The sequence below is a fragment of the Coptis chinensis genome, chromosome 4 (assembly GCF_015680905.1).
Source record: "Coptis chinensis isolate HL-2020 chromosome 4, ASM1568090v1, whole genome shotgun sequence".
In the NCBI taxonomy this organism is placed as follows: Eukaryota; Viridiplantae; Streptophyta; class Magnoliopsida; order Ranunculales; family Ranunculaceae; genus Coptis; species Coptis chinensis.
Window position 1 is genome coordinate 59,784,918 of NC_141459.1, and position 8,266 is coordinate 59,793,183.

Genomic DNA, 8,266 nt, shown 5'->3' on the forward strand with positions numbered 1-8,266 from the left:
TTTTTGAAATTTATAAATACGTTTTCTATACTGTTCTTTTCTGTTAAACAAACACTAAACTTTATGAAAATACTTTCTACTATGCAAATCTAATTGAATTATGCTAAATTAATCTAATTATGCAAAATATGCAATTTATACTATATGAATTCCTAAATTAAAGTAATAAAAATTAAATATTCTATCACCTAATCAATTTAGAGCGGGCAGCGGCGCCATTGAAAAAGCACGTAACATGTATTTATTTGTGTATCATTGTTTGCGTTCCGTATCTTTTGCAAATCTTACTTAGCCTATTAAATATTGATTAGTATAGTGGCTAGCAAGGTATCAATCCTACTCTAAATAATTAATTGATGATAATAAAAATTCCTAATCTAAGTTACTTTAGTGGATACAAGTAAAAGATGTGGCTAAGTAATGATGAATATATAATTGATTTGATTTGAGATGTAAACTATGCATAAACTAAACTAAATTAAATATATGAATATGAATCAAGAGAGAGAATATCTTGGGAGAGATGAATCCACCAAAATCATAGAATTAGTCTAATAGATATACCTATCATGCTTAATATAAATCACCAATAGAAACTCACCATACCTACAAACCTTATGCTCATAACCATGATGATAATATGTGGCTTTCAACGTGCTTTCTATCTTTCCATCAAATACTTCTTCAATCTCCAATGATATCTTCTATCTAACCAAATTGTGCTTTAAGTGGCATTCAATATACAACTCTAGGTGCCATGGAAAATCCACATGTGGCATTAACCATACAACTAATTGAGGTGCCATAAAGAATCCAATCATCACACTAGAACACTAAAAACTAGAAGAAAAGAATCTAGGGTTTGTGGTATTTGGCTCTATACAATCTTGAATTATCCTAAGACCTCCTAACCTCTATAGGAGTGTTAGATCAATGAATGAATAAGAAGAAACTCAATAGGGGATTTATACTAGAACATGATATAAGAAAAACTAAACTAAAACATTAGATAAAGGCTTCATCTCCCCTCCCAAGAGAAGGGAGATTAGCTCCTCATACTATGTTATGAACACAATATGAAAAGGAATAATCTTTATTGCTATTAATGGTGAAAAGGTCTGAACTTTCTTCTCTCTTAATTCTAGATTTAAGATGAAAACACTAAATTTCCTAGATGATGTAAACTGAGGTTTTTGTGCCTTATATATTGGCTTACATGCTCATCTGGATAGAGATCCGAATCCTATGTTTATTTTTTGTCAAACTCTCTGTAATGTTTCTAAAAGAAATCCTGAAAAAGTTAGATTCGTTCGCGCAAAAGTGAGATGTGGCCCATTTTGCCCCTCAGAAGGCTATTTATTTCAAGCGACTTTCTCGACCGCTTTCGGTTCCTAATTCTTGTGAAACTCTGACTTCTTTTCCATGTTGATCTTATCTTCCTATGAAGTCGAAATTAAGGCTTTGAGATCAGATTGAAGACTCTTCTAACTCAATTATTATCCTCTTTTAGAGTCCCATTAGGCTTTGCACTTATGGAGACAAATATGACATTTTTGCCCTAGGCCTTTAGCTGTAATTCCTAGTGATTCCTTTTTGACTTGTTTGACTTCTTTTCTCTACATATTTCACATTTAGGTTCTTTGACCTACAAAAAATCAAATTTCCTCGTATTAGAATATTTAAATATAAAATGGAGACTAACATACACATAATTGGGGTTATAAATCATTACTTTTGAGCACTTATCGAAGGGCCTTCCCATGTTGGTGCCAGTTTCAAGTCATCCTAAGTCTTCTTCAAGACTAGGTCGCCTGGTTGGAACTTTTTAGGGTTAACTCACTTGTTGTATGTCTTCCTCAGAGTTTTGTGGTAAGATGCCACTCGAATGGCTGCGAGGTCACATCATTCTTCAAGTAAGTCGACCTCTTGAGCGAGAATGGAATCGTTCTGACTAGATTCGACGATCTCAGATCGAGTTGTTGGAATTGTCAGCTCAGTAGGAATGACAGCCTTAGTACCGCAACAAAATGAGAACGGTGACTCACCTGTACTATAACAAGTTGTCGTTCTATGAGTCCATAGGATGTTTTCTAGTTGTATTGGCCATTGGCTCTTGTTCTTTTCAATATTCTTCTTTAAGTTCTCTAGGATTGCCTTGTTGCTGGCTTCTACTTGACCGTTGCTTCGAGCATACTAGGGGGTGGAGAATGCATGAACGATCTTCCACTTAGCCAGAAATTCCTTGACTATTTTTCCCTTGAACGGGGAGCCATTGTCCATCACCAATGTTTGGGGTAAGCTAAAAAATATGGTGATGATGTTGGTCCAAATGAAGTTTTTGACATTAGATTCTTTGACATGAGCCAAGGGAATCGCTTTCACCCATTTAGTGAGGTAATATGTTGCAGCTAGGACGAATCGGAAGCCTGTGTTTTTCTGTGGAATGAATGGACCCATGATGTCCAAGCCCCACATGTGAAATGGCCAAGGGCTGGCAATATTGATTAGTTTGTGAGCTGGCTGGATGATATTGTGGCCAATGTTTGGCACTTAATGCATTTCAGTACATACTTCTTTGCATCGATCTGCATTCTTGGCTAGAAGTATCCTTGTGAGATCGCTTTGTGAGTCAAAGAGCGGCCTCCTGCGTAGTTTCCGCATTCTCCGTCGTGGATCTCTACAAAAATCAACTGGCCCTGTTCTGGGCTTATGCACCTCAGATGGGGTCCTCTAGTGGACTTTCTGAAAAGTTTGTTGTTTACTAGGCAGTAGTGAGCTAACTGGTATTGAAACTGTCCGGCTTTGGTGCGATATGTTAGTGCTTTACCTAGCTGGATATAATCTATGATAGGTTGCATTCATGTTTGACTCATCTAAGTGTCAGAGAGTAGGCATAAGTCGCTGAGTTCTAGGACATGCTCATTTTGGTAAGTCGGCCTATTAATAACTTCGATGAGTAGTTTCTTAGGGTCACAGTTCAGTGTTTGGGTCGCGAGGTATGCTAAGCTGTCAGCGTGGCGATTCTCTTCCCGTAGGAAATGGTGTATGGTAACTTTCTTGAAAGAAGGCAGTAATTGATTTACAATTTGAAGTTATTTAGAAAGGTTACCTTCATTGGTGGTATACTCATTGGCGACCTGGCAAATGACCAGTTTTGAATCGCTAATATCTTGAGCTCCTAAACCTTGAGTTCTAATACCATGCGTAGTCCCATGATCAGGGCTTTGTACTCAGCTTCATTGTTAAAGGTCGCAAAATCAATGCGAACTAATTTTTCCACAATAGAGCATCTGGTGACACTAGGACTACTCCGACTCCACTGCCACCTTGATTGTTAGCTCCATCTGCATAGAGTGACCATACCGATTGGTTGTGTTGCTTACAAGATGGAGAGTTGTCCTCTGGTTCCCAGTTTAGGTTGTCAACTGGGAAATCTGCTAAGAAATCAGCAACGCCCTGACCCTTCTGAGAGGTTCTTGGGGTGAACTCAATGTGGTGTTCACCGAGTTCTTCTACCCATACTGCCATGCGAGTTGTCTTGTTGGCTTTGAGAAGGATCTTCTTTAGTGTTAGGTTGGTGAGCACTTTGATTGGATGTGCTTGGAAGTAGGGCCTGAATTTTCTTGTTAAATAAAGTAGTGCCAGTGTTGGCTTTTTATTGTGGGAGTAGTTCTTCTGAGCTGGCAACAATGTCTTATTTGTGAAGTAGATCAGTTTCTCTACTTTTGTTCCTCTTTGAAGAGAACTGAACTGATAGCAAAGTCAGACACAGCTAAGTATAGCCCCAGCGTTTTACCATCAATTGGTTTGGTCAGCATAGGTGGTGTTGACAAGTAATCCTTGAGAGTGGAGAACGCTTGGTGGTATTGCTCGTTCCATGAGAACTGTTCACCCTTCTTGAATTTTTTTTGGAAAGGTCGGCATTTGTCTGATGCTCTCAATATGAATCGGTTTAGAGCTGCCACCATTCCTGACAGTTTCTGTATCTGCTTCTTTGTTTTTGGGTCGGGCATGTCCAAGAACGCTTGAATCTGATTAGGGTTTGCTTCTATCCCATGTTGTGAGACCTGATACCCCATAAATTTCCCAGAGGATGCTCTAAAGAGGTTCTCAGTGTTAAGCTTCGTCTGAGTTCACCGAAGTCTGGAGAACGCTTGTGTGAGGTGATCTAAATGATCTCCAGCTTTCTTGCTTTTGACGACCATGTCGTCTATTTAGACTTCCATGGTGTCACCTAACATGTCTTGGAACATGATAAGCACCCAAAACTGTAATACAAAACCCCGTAGAGACATAGTGTTTTGGTTAATTATGTGTTTAATAATCATAAAATAATTATATTTTCATACTTTTGCAGGTTTCCGCAGTTAACATGAATATGATATTAAAACATGCAACAAAGTACGAGAATATTGTGCATACTTGAAGTCTTCACACCCAGCCCAGTGAAGCCTAACAAAGCCTGACTAGAGCTGAAGTTTCTAAAGGGACAAAACTAGTGCAGACGGGGTCCATGTGTAAAGAAGCAGCAAACTTTCGAAGCTCACATCTTTCAAACCTGGACGACGATTTTGGCTACCATAGCAACCAGGGCGACGAACTCTACGCAAAGACAGAAAGTTGTAAAAATGCCAAAATCGGCGCCGCCATTGGACACAGCACCTGGACCCTCTCTGCGGGCCCAAAAGGCATGACGAGTCAGCATAGGCAGGTGGCAAGTGATGGTCACAATTTTGTGCGACCTTGCAAAAGGAAAAGATGGATCAATTTAATGTTTGAATTGATTTGGCAAAAGGACAAAACAAAATTAAAACATATCAAGACAGACTTTGTATTACAAAGTTTAGAAGTTATCAAGTAACTAAAAAACAAAACAATTAAATGAGTTCAGGGTTTCACGTGAAGGATATAAGAAGGGGTCTTCAGTTTATTAGTTTTAGTTTTAGCCTATAGTTTTAAGCTTTTCATTTTGCTATTTCATTCCAGTACGTAGCTTTCCTTTCCAGTAGCCTTAATACCAGCTTCAATACTGTAAGTCATTTTACTTAATAAAAGTCATTTCTTTTCAAGTTTTATTCCTGTTCTGTATTTACTTATTTATTGTATACATCAAGTTCAATTAATCATCCAATTACCATGAGTTAAACCCCCCCCCCCCTCAGGGGGAGGGTTAATGATGCTCGTGTGAGGATCCGGATTGACACTTTAATGTTCCAGAATCACTACTTAGGAATTAGGTGTAGATTATACATCCGGCCCCAAAATGATTGAGACTATCTAAGTTTGGAGTGCTAATGCTCCAGAACAATCTCGCGAGAGACCCAAAATGTCTCGTGCGCGACTCTCTGGTGTCAGATAGCTTTTTGATTTGTCCAGCTGATGTAGAATTGAACCAGGAGCTGAAATGATATTCCAGAGATGGAATAGTAGTTCAAATCCTTATGCTAGTGAGATGAGCTCAGAGATGCGTGCATTTTACTAGGGATCGATACTCGACGCCGTCTCAGGTTTGTCTATGAACTCGAGACAGATTAGAGCTGTAGTGATGTGGTATTATAACTGTTGAAACTGATCTTGCATGAGTACTTTGAACCCTTTCCCTATTTCTCTATCTCTATTTATTTACGTAGAAATCAATCGCTAGTATTTTATGTTACTCGCATTACCGTTAATTTTCTTAAACCAACTAAATAACCTAAAATCCTACTCACTAAAAGCTGTAAATCCAGTTGTAAACCTTGCCAAGTGCTAAGGTATGGACGATCCCATACTCGACCTATCCAACCAACCCACGTGAGTAAGGTAACTTGACTAAACTGACGTTTACAAACTTTGGACTTTGGACTGCGAACTACGGACTTCGGACTGTGGAATTCGAACTTAAAAGAATCAAACCATAAATTATCGTTTATCGAATGGCGCCGCTGCACACCTAAGGACTCTGGACATTTAATGTAATAACTGGAATACATCACGTAATAACCCCCCTCTCCAACCCCCTCATCTTTTTTATTTTCGTTTCTTTTGCGATACTAACTTGTTACGTACCTGTTTGCCCCAACTTTTCTTTTTCTACTAACAGATATTTGTGAACCAGATCTTGTTTATCATTATTAGCACATTCTAAGTATTTCATAGGAAGTTGAAGTATTGAATTGATATTACAATCTCGGACAAGACTATAATAGTAGAGCGCGAGACTAACCTGGAGTATCAACACTCCGGTTTTCAGGTACAAGCCACTTTTCCTTCTCAGTACTATTTTGGACTCTCTAGACCTGTACTCCACCATCCAGTAAGTTCACGAGCTCAGAAGTTAGTTCGATCGTTATACGAGGAATCGCGAGACGCCAGGTTTCGAATTCTTAAACTCCTCAAACTTTGTCGAGGATATTATTTGGTTGATTGCTATAACCTGTTTTACCTCGCATATTTGTGTGTTGGCATGAGAACTCTTTGCATGTATATAATTTTTCCTAAGTAAATGTGGTTCGTCATTACATATTCACGTTAATACGATTAAAATGATTCGAATATATTTGGATGTCTGCATAATTTCAAACCAACTGATTAGATTATTTTTGTATGTGTATGTTACATCAATTCATGTACGCGGTATTCATTTGCATGAGTTTGTTCTCGATATTCCCCTAGCTCGCATATAGTTGCACGTATTGGTAGCTATAGATTATTGCATGAATAGGACGTATTTCTATTCACGTATAAGTAATATAGAGTTGCATGTGTAGACTTCCTGTGTAAAACTAGCATATGTTAATTGTATGCTTAATCATCTATTTTGGCATCTATCGTCTTTAATTGCATGTTTCGTAATCACGTCTAAATAATACATTAATTACGTAAACTTAAAATAATAATAATAATGATAATAATCAATAAATAAAAAATAATAATAAAAAATATGAATAATAAAAATTTCATCGTAATCATCTTAATAATACCCCGCATAATATACCATCATAAATCATCCTCCTATTCTATCAGTGTCTACCAAACTTGCGAGAATGAGGTTACCTAATTAAGGAACATGCTAGCACGGAAAACCTCCCTCAATTATCTCAGGTGACCTGGCTGCTGGAATATTCACACATTATCCTAGCCTACCTACTCAAGTTAGCAACAGCTCAGGAAGACGTGCTTTACCTCCCTCCTTCCTTAATTCTCAATCCTCCTGTCATAATGCGTTCCTTATGAGCCTTGAATTAACATTTGTGCTTGTATAAGACTATGGTCTGGTAAACACAAGGAATTAGAACTTACATATCGTCGTCAGAAAAACAATAAACAACTACTTAAGTTATCTACTAGACATAATTCTTCCTCCGTAAACCAACCTTGTCAAGTATCTCCATTGCCATTATCTCCCTTAGTTATGGCCCAGGAAAATCTCACAGTCGAGAAACCCCTTTCAGACTTCTATACTTCCTTATAGGAAGGACCTACTTCCTGCATCAAACTCAATGAGATTGCAGGATATTTTCGCATTCCGCCAAACATTTTCGGTTTGTTACCTATTTACCATGGTCTGGACCATGAAAAACCGTACAATCACCTTCGTTGGATGCAGCAAGTAGCCACCACTTTCCACCATCTGACCGTTACCAACGAACAAGTCTTGCTTAGGTTGTTTCCCTTCACCTTAGCTGATAAAGCTTCAGTTTGGCTCGCAGGCGAAGCGCCACAATCCCTTGACACATGGGTCAAGCTCGTACAAGCATTCATGATAAAGTTCTATACTTAGAAGATTCAATTATTTTGCCAGCATCCCCAGGAGTCCTTTACGGAAGCATGGAGCAGATTTACGGATCTGCTTATCGAATGTCCCCATCATCAACTCGACACCGCTGTCTTAGTCCGGTCATTTTTTAATGGTCTCTCTGACCATCAAAAGGATACATTAAATATCATGAACAACGGTTGTTTCATGGACAAAGGCGCTATTGAAGCATACACTTTTCTCGAGAAACAGGCTTCACAAAACACCCATTGAGGTAACACTGATTCTTCTAGATCTTTTAAATACACTCCTACCAAAGTTACGTCTATGTTCGATGTCAAACCCAATCCGGAATTAAAAACTCTGATTGAGCCCCTAACAAAAAAGGTCGATGCTCTTTTGGTTCAAGTAAATGGTCAAAAACCCAAACAAGTTATGGCTGCCAACACTTCCCCATGTATTCTTTGCTTAAGTCTTGAGCACGCTGATTCTTATTATCCATTGGCATACAAGTGCCCTCCCCAACCA